Source organism: Heterocephalus glaber, unplaced genomic scaffold, assembly GCF_053883595.1.
Source record: "Heterocephalus glaber isolate CG9 unplaced genomic scaffold, H.glaber_assembly_v1.0 deba00001442, whole genome shotgun sequence".
In the NCBI taxonomy this organism is placed as follows: domain Eukaryota; kingdom Metazoa; phylum Chordata; class Mammalia; order Rodentia; family Bathyergidae; genus Heterocephalus; species Heterocephalus glaber.
In genome coordinates this window covers 40,549,320-40,565,307 of record NW_028258296.1, presented here as the reverse complement: position 1 = coordinate 40,565,307, position 15,988 = coordinate 40,549,320, and positions in this window count along the sequence as shown.

Sequence of the window (15,988 nt, the reverse complement as noted above, 5' to 3'; positions counted from 1 at the left end):
TCTGAGACTTATTTACATGTTTTTTCATTTCGACTGCAGGGGACTGTTGGCGCCTGTACAGATTACCTCCTCTGAGCTACCCACCTCTGGGAGAGGTGGGACAGGAGCAGCAGTAGGGATGGTGGCACAAAAGCCCTTTCCTGTGGACTGGGAGCAACAGGAGGGATGGTGGCCTGGAAGCCCCTTCCTCTGGGCCAGGAGTGGCCAGACAGAAGGTGCCCCAAAAGCCCTTTCCTCTGGGCTAGGAGCAGTGGGAAGGATGGTGGCCAGGAAGCCCCTTCCTCCGGACCAGGAGCAGTGGGACTCAGTACCATGGTCTGGTGGTCCAGTGTCCTCTGCATCTTTGTAGGGTGGAACCAGGTGGCTGTACAGAGGAGCAAGTGGTGGGGGGGTCCATTGGATTGTTGCCGGGGCGCAGGCTGATTTGGCATCTTCTGTGCAACTGGGGACCTCGGTAGGGCGTGCACAGACCTGCCTGTCTGCAGCAGGCTCTGATTCCAAGTTTAGTGCTCTCTCCAGTCCACTAGATATAAGGCAATGTTAGTCATCTGATACATCTGAGTCAGATATAATTCCTATGCAGCTGCTGTAGGAAGCACTGTTTCTTCTGCCAACTGCATCAATGTTGTCAAGACTCTGTGGACTGGTGCTAATAAACTCAATTGCATCCCTCCAAATCCATCAAGTGAACCTTTACCTCCCAAAGTGACTCTGTCTGCACCACTGCCTTCAGGTAGCTGCAAACCCTTTCCTTCCAGAGCACTCCACTTTCCAACAGTCATCAGGGAAAAATGCCTCTTTGTCCTGGACCAGATTTCTTTCTCTGGAAAGCCCTGAGTCCAGTCAGAGAAACCATTCACTCTTCTCTCTGAGCATGACTGCCAGAACATAGTTTTTTGAAAAAATACATATTGTAAAATTTACTTTTAGTTTTTTTCTTTATGAATTACTTTATGCTTTGCCAAAACTGTAGTCAAATGTAGTTTTATATAAAATTGCAGACATATTTAAAATGTGAGCATATATGTGTGTTTATGGACATGTATGCACATACATTATTCACCTAAATTAAAAAGACAAGAAAGAAAAGCAAGAGAGCTATTAAATATCAAACACACATATGTAAATATTGCATTGCCTCTCTGGTGTGAGAAACTGAAAGTGAAAATAAGAACTAAAATAATAGCAAATACCGTGAAATAGGAAGAAATTGTTCAAAATAAAAAATAAGTACATAAAATAAATGTATATTAAAAATGAATATGGGATATGTTTAAAAGCCTTTATATATGGGTACATGTATTCCTGTATACAGGTACTCTAAAGTTATGGTGGATAAAGAAAAAGAGTAGGCAGAATTTTAAAAATTCTACTTAAAAATGATTAAGTGTAAATTAAAAATTAAAATGTCTTTAATACTATAACTTTTCAGAAGTTGAAGGAAATAGATCTGTAAAGTCTTAAAACTATTTTTCAGTACTAAGCATTGAACCCAGAAGCTTGAGTATACAGTAACCATTCTAACACTGAGTTACATTCCCAGACCTTTTTTATTTTACTTTTCAATTTTGAGGCAGGGTCTTGCTAAGACATTAATTCCCAGGCTGGCCTTGAACCTATGATCCTTCTGCTTCAGCCTGCTGAGTAACTGGAATTATGGACTTTCACCTCCTGGCTCAGCCAGAAAAATCTTTTCACTTTAAAATATTAGGATCAGAAAACAAATTAAGAAGATTCTAATGAAGAATTTAACAAGTAACCAGTTCTGCAAAATCTCTGAACCTAATTTTTTTCACTTAAAAAAATTCCCCCTGAAAATTTTTCAAACAAAAGCTCAGAATTGACCCAATACTGAAATCATATTCAAGATATGGACTTCACATTACCAAAAAGGATGGAAATGCCATGCAGGTTTCTATTCAACCTTTGGTGTCTTCTCTCTTAGCAAGTGTATTATTGAAAACCCAATGGGCTAGCCTTCTAAAATTCTGTGCATAAACAGAGAGCAAAATGTAGAAATAAGTTACAGCAATACATATCGAAAGAAAATACCTGTGCAGTGCAGAAGTCTTTTAAATTCAAACACCCAGAGTAAAGAGGGGGATAGGGTCCCAAAGATGCTATGGAATCAGTTTTGACAACCATAAAATATCAACTCCTATAGTACCTTTTTAATCAATTTAAATTTTCTGTTCTCTCATTCATATAGGAAAATGGTTCAAGATAAAATTTTCTCATAGTTTAAAAAGCAGTCAAAAGTAGAAAAAATACCACAATAATAATCAGTATATAAAAATCAGTCTTATCAAAAAGCTTTTGAAAAGGTAAACCATCAAAATAAGATTGATCATTTGAAACTAAATATTCAAATACAAATGAACATCTTAGCATTGGAATATAAATATTATCAAATAATATACCAGAATTAATATGGGCAAAATTCATTTTTGCTTTCAAATAAGTATGTGTATTTATGTATTTTAAATCACAACAAAAATAATTTACTTTTTTAAAGTAAGCCACAAAAATATCTTCATAATTTTTAAGGAAATAACAAAATATTGAAAATGCTCCAGTTTAATTCATGGCAAATATATTAAATACAGTGCATTAAAATAGATTGGAAGGATATCAAAGCCTCAAGTTCAATTTTTAAATGAGTCAGTTAATTGTGGTTTGACCCAAGTCATTGAATGTGCCTAAAGTTCTATATGGAATCCATTATCTTTTATGATAAATATTTTAAAGATGTACATGATTCTACAAACCTAACAAGAATATTTAGAGAGAACACTAAAAGTCTATATCTAAAAGTTTCAGTGTTCATGTACAGTTGATAAATTTCCCTTCTGTGAGACAAGTAAAAATGTTGTGAATTCTGATATTGTTATATAGTCCTGAACAAGATGTTAATGTATATTGATTTAATAATAAAATAAATTACTCAAATTGACATGAATTATACTAAACAAAGTTTTTGGTAGTCATTGCTGTCAAAAACTGGTTTTTGTTGATCAGTTTTGTTACTAACATGTAAAAACATATTACTTAATTGAAAGATTTGAAACGCAAAGTACTTAATTATCAAAGCAGTCTTGGGCAAATCAAAATTCTTCACTTGATCTTAGCCAAAAGGCCAAGAAGTAATTGTAAACCATAATTCTTATACAGTGACAAAAATTATAAATCTAAAGGACACAAGAATACACTTGACAAAGATAAAGCATTATTTTCCTGGGGAGGCCCAAATACTTATAATACAACCAAAAATAATCATGTTTCCTCTTATATTAATTAGTATATATTCCAATTTAGAATTAATAAAGAGTTTTAACAACTTATACAGAACTACTTCTCACAAAGGGAAGATCTTATGGTTGTGACACTTTTCATTAATACACTGTTGATTGCATGTAATCAAAATTATGTGTGGATTTTTTTTTCCATTTTCAGGAATCAAAATCATATACAGTTTTTTTTTCCATTTTCAGGTCAGCCATGCCTCCTAAATACATATATTCCATTTTAATCAAAATAAATGCACACAAAAATTGTATATTCTGTTCCAAACTATATCCTTCCCCCAGTTAAAACCACTAATTGGTATGTTTATTAGAAGTCATTATCATTTTACAAGTACATCTAGTTGAGTTTATTTGTTCCCTTCTGCATGTTAATCTTTTCTTACCATTAAATAAAGTAATGACAGTATGATTTTTTGTCATTTTGGGAGATTACTAAATAGCTAACATGACTTTCTCATTCATGTCTATTTCAAAATATATTTAATATGGAAGAAATAAAACAATAATGTTGAACCTACTACAGCTTTACACTTCAAAGTTCTCTAATAATGTTTTGATAACAGAGTAAGAGTGTCTGTGGTTTAATATCCTAAAACTCAGCATATTTTTCATCTCTTGACTTGTGAATGAGTACTAATTTTAGCAAGAGCCTAATATTTTTCTTTACAGTGAATCATGAAATTAAATATTAAATATTTTCTTCCTCTTTCTCAGTGTGCAGGTGTCCATATTTAGTAAAATAAGTTAAACTGTAAATAAATATCTGATAACCTCTAAATGATTAGAAATTTAGATTTGACATTTATCTGTATTGTTTCACTGTAGAAATTGTTAACATGAGTGAAACAACCTTTCTGAGTCCTTCAAGTGAATTTTATGCTTAAAGATAGTCTGGGAGATCTTCAACATCTGTTATTTTATTCCTCATGAGATTTTAACTTCTTTGTAAGCATTCTTTATTTTATATAGAGACCATATAAGTTTATATGAGGATAAGACATCCATTGTCCTTATCCAAATAAAGCTTGTGGAGAGAAAGTGAAATAGGTAACAACTGAACAAAAACATAATATTATTTTTAGTTACATTAGTGTTATAAAAATAGAAGATGATGTAATTTTAGGTAAGAAAGGAATATGTGAATAACTATTGGGATGAATTATGGGAACAGTAAGTTGAAGGAAGACCAGTGTAACTTAAGTGGATGTGGTGAAAATTAGATTTTGAGAAAATATGTTCTGAATGGTAAGTACAGGGATAAGATCAATTGAGTTTCATAAGATGAAGTGATACAAATTTCATTTTAAAATATATTATTATGACAAATTTATATAACAGATTTTTTAAAAGAGAACAAGTGAAAGTATAAAGATTAGAAAAACAACAAATGTAGGTGACTACATTTAGTGATACTTTCTTGAAAAGTCTGTATTTTGATGTACTATCTGTAAAGATGCATGTGTGGAACTAATTATGTTATATATTATATTAAAATGTGTAAAATTGCTTAAGAATGATTCCAAAGAGATTGTAAAGCATGTTGAGCATTAAGAAATGAAGTGCTGCAGCATTTTAAAGACAGAGGAAAAAACACATCTAAATGGAGTTACCAAAGTTGTAGAAGGAAACTAGGATTATGTGGAGAAATGTTTCCAAGAAAAAGCAGAAACAACTGTGTTAAATGCTTTGAGATGCAATATATGTTAAGGATATATAATTGATTCTTTTTTTTTTTTGTACCGGGGATAAAACTAGGGACCTTGCACTTGCAAGGTAGGCAACGGAACCACTGCGCTAAATCCCTGGGGCCTTATAATTGATTCTTAAATCAATCTTAATTTGAATTCATTATTCATTCATGTAACAGTTATTTCTTGAGCTACTATTCTGTATAGAACTCTGTTCTAGCCACAAAGTCTTTATTACTACATAAAACAGACAAGATATCAGGCACCTTGAAGCTTGTATTCTGGTTAGAGTAGTTGTGTGAAAGGTAAATATACAAAATAAAGTAACTTTTTAAAATGTGATAACTGTGAATAGAAAAAAAATAAGACAAGAAATATAAGAAGGATGAGGAAAGGAGGAAATAAATAAAATGATTAGCCATAGTCATCAATAAAAGGAGCATGAGTGAAAACTTGAATAAACTGAGGAAGTAAGCCTGAGGATATAAAAATGTATTCTTGGAAAAATTCTAGCTCAGAGATGTAACTGAAAGTTTACTTGGGTAATTAGGGAAAGAGTAGGGACACTAATGTGCTTGGAGCAGACTGAAAGGGTAGAGTATGAAGACAAAGTGGAGTAGAGAGTTATAAGACCTCTGATACTTTGGGTGACATTAAAAAAGTCATCATCAGGTTTTGAGCAGAGAAGCAAGAAGATCAGATTTAGATCTTTAAAGGAACACTTTCTGTATGGCAATAAAAGGAATAACCAATTGGAGTTTAGAATAAACTAGGAGATAATGTTTTTTTAAAAAAGAGTAAGGAATTAGGAGTTTATTACTGTTTTCCAAGAGATACATGATTGGAGATAGTTTCATAGTGGCAGCACAATGGAGGTCAATTCTCTGAGGGTAGAGCCCATACAATGTCTTTTTAAAATTTATTTTTATTTTTTATTATTACATGTTTGCTATACATAATGACAATTTTTATTGTGGATATTTGGTACATATACATGGTGCAAAGTAAGATTTATCTTCCCTTTCCCTTCCCTGTCACCCTACCACCACCTCTTGGTCTCTTTCATATTTGTAAGAGATATATATCCTTATTTCCTTTTGCCTATTTTTTTATTTTGGTCTTTAATGTATTTATACTTTAGGTTTCTCATATAAGAGAAATTATATAGTATTGGCATTTAAGCTTTTGTCTGATTTATTTCACTTAACACTATAGTTTCACAGTGTCTTCATCCTTCTACATATGAATCGAATTTATTCTACATTATAACAGAGTAGTACTCAACTATGTAAAAATAACACACTTTTAAAATCTAATCATAAGATTAGATTAATCATGATAGACATATGGGCTACATCCATGATTTGGCAATTATGAATTGTACTCCTATCAAATAGCTGGGTTGAATAGGATTTCAGTTTTTTGATATTTTAATAATTTCCTTTCTGATTTCCATAGTGGTTCGACTAGTTTACATTCCCACTAACATCGTAAGAGTGTTCCCTTATTTAACACAGACTGGACAGTATTTGTTATTATCTGATTTCTTGATGATTCGCATCCCTTCTGGAGCAAGGTGAAATTCCGGGTTGTTTTAATTTTCATTTTTCTAATGACCAGGGACGTTAAATGTTTTTTCTTGTATTTACAGGCCATTTGAAATTCTGAGAAGTGTCTAGTCACTTCAGCTGCCTATTTTTTGATTGGGTCTTTTTTAGCTAGGAGGGGACAACTTTTTGAGTTCTTTAAATAATTTAGGTATCAGTCTTCTATCCAAGGTGTAATGGTAAAAAAAAAAATGTGGACTCTGGCTTTTCTTTACTTTTTGGGGGGTTGTTTGCTTTAATATACAGAAGCTTTTTAATTTGATATAATTTAATTTGTTGATTCTTGATGTAATTTCTTGTGTAATTGGGTTTCTGGTCACAAAGTCCTTGCCTATACCTAAGATTTCAAGAGTATTACTGATTTATCTTCAAACAGGTTGAGTGTTTCTTTTTAAATATTTAAATATTTGATCCATTTAGATTACAAGGTAGTACATAATGACAGATATGCATATAGCTTCCATCTTCTGAATAAGTATAACTAATTTTCCCTGCAACTTTTGCTAAAGAGCCTATGGTTCCTCCAGCACAGGTTTTTGGCCACTTTCTCAAAGATCAGGTGGTTGAATGTTTTGGGGGGTTTTTCCTGAGTCTGTTTCATTCTGTTCTATTGATCCACATTTCTTTTTGTGTCAGTACTACATGGTTTTCACTTCTGTCCCTTCATAATAATACTTAAAATCAGAGATTGTGATGCCTCCTACTTTTCTTGTTACCCAGGATTGCTTTTGCTATTTGGAGTCTCTTTTGGTTCCATATGAATTTTAGGACCAATTTCTTTCTAAGTTCTATGGAAAATGTTGTTGCTATTTTCATGGGGTTGTGTTAAATTTATATATCAGCTTTGCAAATATGACCATTTTGACAGTATTGGTTCCACCTATTCAGGAACAAGGGATGTCTTTCCACATTATGAGGTCATCTTTGATCTCTCTTTTCAGTTTTTGTTGTAGAGGTCTTACACTTCATTGGGTAAGTTTATTCTAGTGTTTGCAAACTTATGGTACATGAGTCACATAGAGTTGTTCCTTGTTATTGAAAGTTCTAAAAGGTTTACCATCATTGTTTTATTTTTAAGTATTTCACTTTTCTGAATGACACTGTTATCCTAATTTCTTTCTCAGTGAGTTATTGTTATACTAGAGCATTTTTTATTTTTGTGTTTTGGCTTTGTATCCTCCTACATTGCTTAATTTGGTTATTAATTCTAAGAGTATTTAGCTGAAACTTTTTGAGTTTTCTACCTAAAAGGTCATGTCAGGTCCAAAACATATAGTTTGAATTTTTACTTTCCTATACATATCCCTTTCATTTTTTCTTTTGCCTATTTCCCCTGGCTAATATTTGGAGTACTATATTGAACAGGAGGGGTGACAGTGGGCATCTTTGTCTTTTATTTGATTTTGAAGGGAAATTTTTCTTCATCTTTTCCCCCATTTAATATAATGCTGACTATTGGTTTGTCATAAGTGGCTTTTATCAGATTGAATGAAGTTCCCTATGTACCTATTTTCTTCAGAGTTTTTATTATAAATTGGTGATGGAATACGTCAAAGGCTTTTCCTGAATCTATTGACATGATCATGTGATTTTGGTTCTTGCTTCTGTTTGTGTAGTGTGTTACGTTTATTGGTTAGCATATATTGAAACGTCCTTGTATCACTGGAATAAAGCCTACTTAGTCATGATGTATGATCCTTTTGATGATTTGTTGTATTCTGTTTGCCAATATCTTGCTAAGGATTTTTGCCTTATGTACATTAAATTAGTTATCCTGTGGTTTTCTTTTTAAATTATTGGGTTGTCTGGTTTTGGAATCTGGTCACTTGTGGCTGCTATGAATGGCTTTGTAAGTACTCCTTCCCTTTCAATTTTACTAAAAATTTTGAGGAGTATTGGCTTTATAACCTCCCCAATGTTCTATAGAATTCTGTGGTGAATCCATCATATACTAAGTGTCTTAGTTACTTTCTCATTTCTGGGACAACATACCCTATACTGACAATTTAAAGGAGGAAAAGTTTTATTTTGGCTCACAGTTTTTAGAGTGTTCAGTCCATAGTTGGCTGACTCCAAAGCAAGGTGGCATGGTAGAAGAGAAAGTGATCATGTCATGGAAAGCAGCAAGGAACAAGCACTCAAGGAAGAAGGATGGATATTTGTCCATGACAGTCCCACAGTGACCCACCTCTTCCCACTAGGGTTTATCTCCCAACATCAGACCTAACAATAAATCCATCACTGGAGTAATCCAGTATTGTATGAGTGTATGACACTCATCATGCAGTCACATCCCAAAAATCTCACCTATGTGCTCATGAGACTTTGGGGTAAATTTTAGATATAAACCATATATTCTGTTGCTGAACTTCAAAAGATATTTTTGCTTCCTTTATCCAAAATATATTCAGTCTATTTTTAAGAGTTGAGACAAAGATCTAACAGTTTGAGTCTGAAAACTCCAAGTCCAAAGTCTTGAGACTTAAGGCAAACTGTTAACTTCAAACCTTGTAAAAATGAAAAGAGTGTTTTGGTTAGGGATGCAGCTTAGTGACAACATGCCTGCCTGACAAGTGCAAGGCCTGGAGTTCAATTCCCAGGACTGAAAAAAAAAAAAAAAAAGAAACTTAAATACTTCCAAGTTACAATGGGACAGGATAAACATTCCAAGTCCAAAACGTAAAAATAGGGAGATAGAAAGGAATGAAAGCAAAGCAAAAAAAAAAAAAACACCTAAAAAGGCAAATATTAATTCTCATACCTCCATGTCTAGGGGAGTTATCAGTGGGGGTTAATCAGAGGTAAGCCATGAACTTTAAAGAGCTTGGATAGCTTTGCCCCTCAGGCACTGCCAGTGGTTGTAGCTCTCATGGCCTCCTTCTTGGGCTGGCTTTGCTTACTCTTTACAGCTTTCCTTAGATAATCCAAGCTCCTGAATTCTCCCACCTTCTGGATTCTCCACTGTAGCTGCAACTTTACATTCACAACTTTGCACACTGCCCTCTCAAAAACACACTATCGGCCTCCCAGGCCTTCTTTGGAAAAGTAGGTGGATGTCTGCCTGACCCCACAATTTTTGCATTCTGAATGTGCCTAAAACAAATACTATGTAGATGACACCAAGATTTTCCACCAAGTGGAGTAGTAGCCTGGCATTCTTCTCCCTTGGCTGTAGTGGTCAAGTGTCTCGATCACTGAGTGTTGTGGACCCATTCTCAAGGAACAAATTCCCTAGGCTGCTGCTATTCTAGAACATGGAGCTCAGGGACTCTCTTCTCAAAGCAAATTTCTTCACCTTTTCAATTTTGAACTAACAAATATAAATATATGTTACAGTTAGAAACAAAGGAGCTGAGCTAGTTCCATCCCTCCATTCTACTCTAAACAGCACCCTATGGTTATTTATGCCTCCATTGTTTTAAAAGAGGTACAAAAATAACAAAAAGGCCTAAGTGATCAGCATGCACTAGGTATCAGAGCACTGGCACCAGTGAGAAATTCAGAGGGAGGCACCTCGTCAGAGGTATTTTGGCCTTTAAATTCTGAGAGCCTGAGTTATTGGCCTTTCATCCTTTTCCCTTTGCCATTCCTGTTGCTATTTTCTCCATTAACTTCAATAAACATAACTACTTACTACTTACTATAGGGTGTATGCTAGGTAAATCTTTCTTCATTGTACACAAGATTCTGGACTATTATCAGATTATATATATTTATATATTATCAGATTTTATTTTATATATATATATATATATATATATATATATATATATCTCCAGGCTATGCCCACAGTGACCCATCTCTTCCCACCAGACTTCAATTCCAAATGTCACTCCTAGTTATAAACCTATCTGTGGATCACCATCCCAAGCTCCTAAAGCAGAGAAGGTGAGCTGTGCGGGCACCAGAAGCACCCCCCTCTCTGCCCCCGTAGAAATGAGAAGACACTTAAACAAGCCACAGAAACAGACTTCTGGATCACCTACAGCAACCCAAAAGGGAAATGAGATGGAACAATCTGATACTCAACTACCTGGTCTCTCTGAACTGGCAACAAAAGAGGATCTGGGAAAAATGAAATCAGAAATAATTACTCAGATAACAGGAAAGATTTTGCTCATGGTGCAAGACATGATTAATAAATCTAGAGAGGACACAGATAAAAAAATAGATGATCTGAGGAGCATGATGGAATCCCAATATAGGAAGCAAATGGAATCCATAAAACAGATGAAAACAGATTTCCAGCAGATTAAAAACTCCATCAAAAGTCTGCACAGTAGAATGAATCAATGTGAGGGTAGAATTTCAGATACAGAAGAAATGATTGCAATTAGTGACCAGGAAAAGAAAAATTGCTTTAAAATTGTAAAGGAACACAAGAAATCAATCCAGTAGCTGCTAGATGATGCAAAGAAGAATAACATAAGACTGAATGGAGTCAATGAAGAAAGAGGAGAGAGTGCAGATGACATAAAAAAAACTGTTCACAGAAGTGATGGCAGAAAACTTCCCAAGGAGGGGAAAAGAACTTGACATACAGATAAGTGAGGCATATAAGACTCCAAATAGCCTTGATGAAAAAAAATCTACACATAGGCATATAATAGTTAGGATTCCAGAAATCCAACAGAAGAACAAAATTCTACAAACAGTGAGAGAAAAGAAACAAATCACATACAAAGGAAAGCCCATCAGAGTCACAGCAGACTTCTCAATGCAAACCCTTAAGGCAAGAAGAGCTTGGAGTGATATAGTTCAAGCCCTAAAAGAAAACAGCCTCCAACCCAGATTGATGTACCCTGCAAAACCATCTTTCAAAATTGATGGAGAAATAAGATACTTTCATGATAAAGAGCACTTTAGGAACTTCATGAATATCGAACCAGCACTCCAAAAAATTTTAGACAATACCCTAGGAAAAGACAATGAGTATCACAACCCCAGGAAACCCAGAAAAATGAATCCATTGGGCATGACAAATTAAAAGCAAAGGGTGAGAATCCAACAAAAAGAAAAAGTCATGACAAGACTTTTAAAACTTTGAACTTCATCTCCCTAATGAGTGTATAATTCAATCTTGTTATTGCACCGATTAGTATTTTTCTGATTCTACAGTTGCACACCTTTCCTTGTGCTGGACTGGCTATTTATCATCTTCTTATGTCTACTTTTTAATTGGGTTGTCTATTAATGAGCTGTAAGAGTTCTTTATATATTCTGCTCATAGGTTATATGCATTGTAAATATGGTCTGTTTAAGGACTACTTTTCATTTTAATGATGTCATTTAAAGTTCTAAATTTTGATGGAATCTCATTTATCAATTTTTTTCTTTTACACATCATGTCTTTTGTATCCTAGGTAGTTCTTGCCCACCCTGAATTCATAAACATCTTCCCTTATAATTTCTTCTTAAAGTTTTATACTTTCAGGCTTTCTTATTTAGGTTCATAGATCCCTTCAAGTTATTTTCATGTATGGAAATAAAAGGTTGAGGTTAATTTTTTATATACAGATACCAGATGTTCTAGTGCCATTTGCTAAAAATACTATCTCTTCCTCGGCTCTTGAATTGAGTTTATATTCTATAAAATACTAATGTTAAATAATCTTTCAAAACTCAATGGAACATATATGTGTGGTTTTATTTCTGGATTCTGTTTTATTCCTATGATCTATATGTCTTTCCTTACACCAAAACTGCCTTGATTATTGTAACTTTAGAAGAAGTCTTAAAATTAGGTACTAAATGTCTTCCAACACTGTTTTTTTTTTTTAACTTTTCTAGGTCCTTTGTACTCCTACATAACTTTTAAATTTCAATATCCAATTCTTCCTTTATAGCAAGTATACACAGACCTGAATTTTTATATATACCTTGTGTTTTCTAATCCTGCTAAATTCAAGTACAAGTTCCAGGGGCTCCTAGAGATTTCTTAGGATTTTCTCTGTAGATGACCATTTCATCTACATATAAAGATTTTGCTTCTGCTGTGCCAATCCCATCCGAGTTGTGTCATTTTTTTGCCAGACTATTTTGGTGGGGACTAGATTTCAAAGTTTAATGGACAGATAAAGAGTAAGCATATCTGCCCTTGTTCCCCACCTTAAGGAGAAACTATTGTATCTTCTCCATTCATATAAAGCGTTCTCACTGGAAGTATGGATTACATGTCTTTAATCTGTTGAGAAGTTTCTGTTCTACTTCTAGTCTCCTGATAGCTTTGACCATGAACAGCTGTAGAATTTAGTCCAATACTTTTTCTCCAACTAGTGACAGGATCATATGGCTTTTTCCTTTCCTCTGTTTAAATGATGACTTTTGGGGGTGAATCTTCCAATGCTGAACCAACACTGCCATCCCTATAACAAAACCACTTTCTACATACTGCCAGATCTGACTTGTAATAGTTTGTTTTGTTAAACAAATTTCTATCTATGTTCATACTTTTTTCTTCTATTATCTTTATCCAGTTTTAGGATTAGCACAGTGTTGAGTTCCTAAAATGATGGGAGAAGTGTTCCTTCTTTTTTCTGCTTTAATTGTTTGATATAATTTATCAGTTAAAATATTTATGAGCCTGCTGCTGTCATATAGGTAGGTTTTCAAGCTAGGAAGATACTTTCTTTAATAGGTGCCATTCAAATTTTATATTTCCTCCAGAGTTAGTTTCATTAATTTGTCTTCCAAGGTACTTCTTAGAAGTTGTCAAATTTATTTCAGAACAGATTTTTGATATATGCTTTCTATATCCTTTTAAATTCTGTAAAATCTGTGGTAATGTCCTCTAAATTTTGATATTGTAATTTTAAAAATGTATAATTGATATTGTGCAACAGGAAGAAAAGGTCTAAAGGTGAAAGGGAAGTGGGAGGGGTAGGAGAAAGAAGAAAAGGGAAAAGAAAGAATATGAGAAAAGGAAGAAAATGGAAACAAAGTCTTTGCAAATAGGGAAGGATGGAGGGGGTGGAGGGAGAGCAAGGGGAAAGGGGGGAAAAAAAAAAGAACCAAGATACTCATGTAAAGGTACAGGATCCCAATGAAGAATGTAATGGTATTTTATATCTAAAATGTACCAATAAACTTAATGGGAAAAAAATTTATAAAAATCAAAAAACCTATCTGTGGACTAATCCAGTACCACACATCCACACCCAGTATTACACACTCATGATCCAGTCACCTTACAAAAAGTCCCACCTAGGAGCACATGTGGTGTTTGGGGATACTTTATACATAAACAATATACTTGTCTTGTCTTTTTTTTTTCTTTCTTTCTTTTTCGGTACTGGGGATTGAACTCAGGACTTTGCACTTGCAAGGCAGGCAACAGCACCACTGAGCTAAATCCCTGGCCCCTACTTGGCTTTTCTTATGTAGTTTCTTTTTAAAATACTGCCTCATTTTTACTGCCTGTTTTGGATTTTTTGGAGTATTTATGCCTTATTGCTTAAGTGTTGGTAATTCATATGTGTCTAGGAATCATCCATATCTTCAAGATTCTCCCATTTGTTGAGGTATAATTTTTCACAGTAATTCCTAATAATCTCCTGGACTTCAGTGGTTTTCCTTGTAATGTTGCCTTTTTTTCACTCCTAATTCCATTGATATGAGTCTTTTCTCTCCTTCATAAGGTAAGTTTGGGGAAAGCTTTATCTATTTTGTTTACTCTTGCAAAGAACTTTTTTTTTTTTTTTTTGATACGGGGTATCGAATTCGGGTCCTTGCGCTTGTGCAGCAGGAAGCAAATCACTGAGCTAAATCCCTGGCCCGCAAAGAACTTTTTCATTCACCAATTTTTTTGTATGTTTTATTTTAGTCTTAATTTCATCTCTGCTGTTTATGATTTTCCTCTTTAAAGTAAGTTTAGGCTCAGGATATTCTTTTTTTTCTAGTATTTTGAGGTGCATCGTTATATTATGTATTCAAGCTGGCTCTGTTTTTCTCATATAAGCATTGACATCCATAAACCCCTCTTAAATGGCCTTATTATGCCCATACAGTCTGGTATGTTGTACTAGCATTATCATTTGATTCTGGGAATTGCTTAATTTATTCCTTGATTTATTCTTTGACCCTTTGAGTGATGAGGATGTGTTATTTAATTGCCCAGATATTAATAAAATTTGTTTCCTTTTGTGATTGATTTCTAGTTTTAGTGTGCAATGATCTTATATTATACACAACATTATTTCAATTATTTTGTATTTATTTAAGTAGGTTTTATTGACCAATATGTAGTCTATTTTAGAGAAAGTTCAGATCGTTGCTGAGAGGAATATGAATTCGGTTGGAGTAGGATAGAACTCTGTGGTTACTAAGTCCCTTTGTCCAAAGGTAATTTCAGCTCTGACTTTTCTTTTTAAATTTTTTATTTAGTTGATCCATTTGTAAAAGTGGGATATTGAAGTCACTCACTATGATTGTGTTGATGTTTACTGGATTTTTATGTCCAACAATGTTTGTTTTATGAAGCTAGGTTCCCTCATATTTAGTACATATACATTTACAAATGTTACAATTGTTCTGATCAAATTTAAGTTTATTTTATCTGAGAATAAAATTGCTTCCCTGCTTGCTTTTGGAATCCTAGTTTATACAGATGGTTTCCCATCTCTATATTTTTAATCTATGAATTTATTTTCAGATCAGATGAGTGTATTGAATAGAACTTGCCACTGAGTTTTGCTTTTACATCCAGTCTGCCAATCTGTGTCATTTAATTGAGGAGTTAAAGCCATTTATCTTAAGAATTATTACTAAAATGTATTGATTTATTTCTGTCATTGCATTATTTTTGTTTTTTATTTCTATATTTTCCCTATTTTTAAACTGTTAAGCATGCTTGTTGTATTCATTCCATCTCACTTTCTGGTTTTATTGGCTTTATTGTCTGTTTATGATATTCTTGTGTATTTTATGGATTGCTGGTGTTGGTGTTCATGAATCTCTTAAGATGTTCTTTGCACTGGAAAGATCATACTTCTACATTAACTTTTTATTCATTAAGTTTATTGGTACATTTTAGGTATACAATATCATGACATTCATCATTGGGAATTTGCACCTTTATATGATATATCTTGATTTATTCGTTCCCCATTCCCCTGCCCTCCCTTCAACCTCTCCACTCCTCCATATTTACAAAGACTTTGTTTCCATTTTTCCTTCTTTCATATTAATTCCATTCTCTTTCCTTTCCCCTACCCCTCCCACTTCCCCTTCCCCTTTGCCCCTTTACTTCTATTTCACATTATCTATTATACCTTTTAGTCCTTATTTCCACTTTCAGCTTCTCACACTAGAGAAACTATTCAGTATTTACACGTGTATCTTATTTATTTCACTTAAGAGTATGGCCTCAATGTACATCCATTTAGCCATA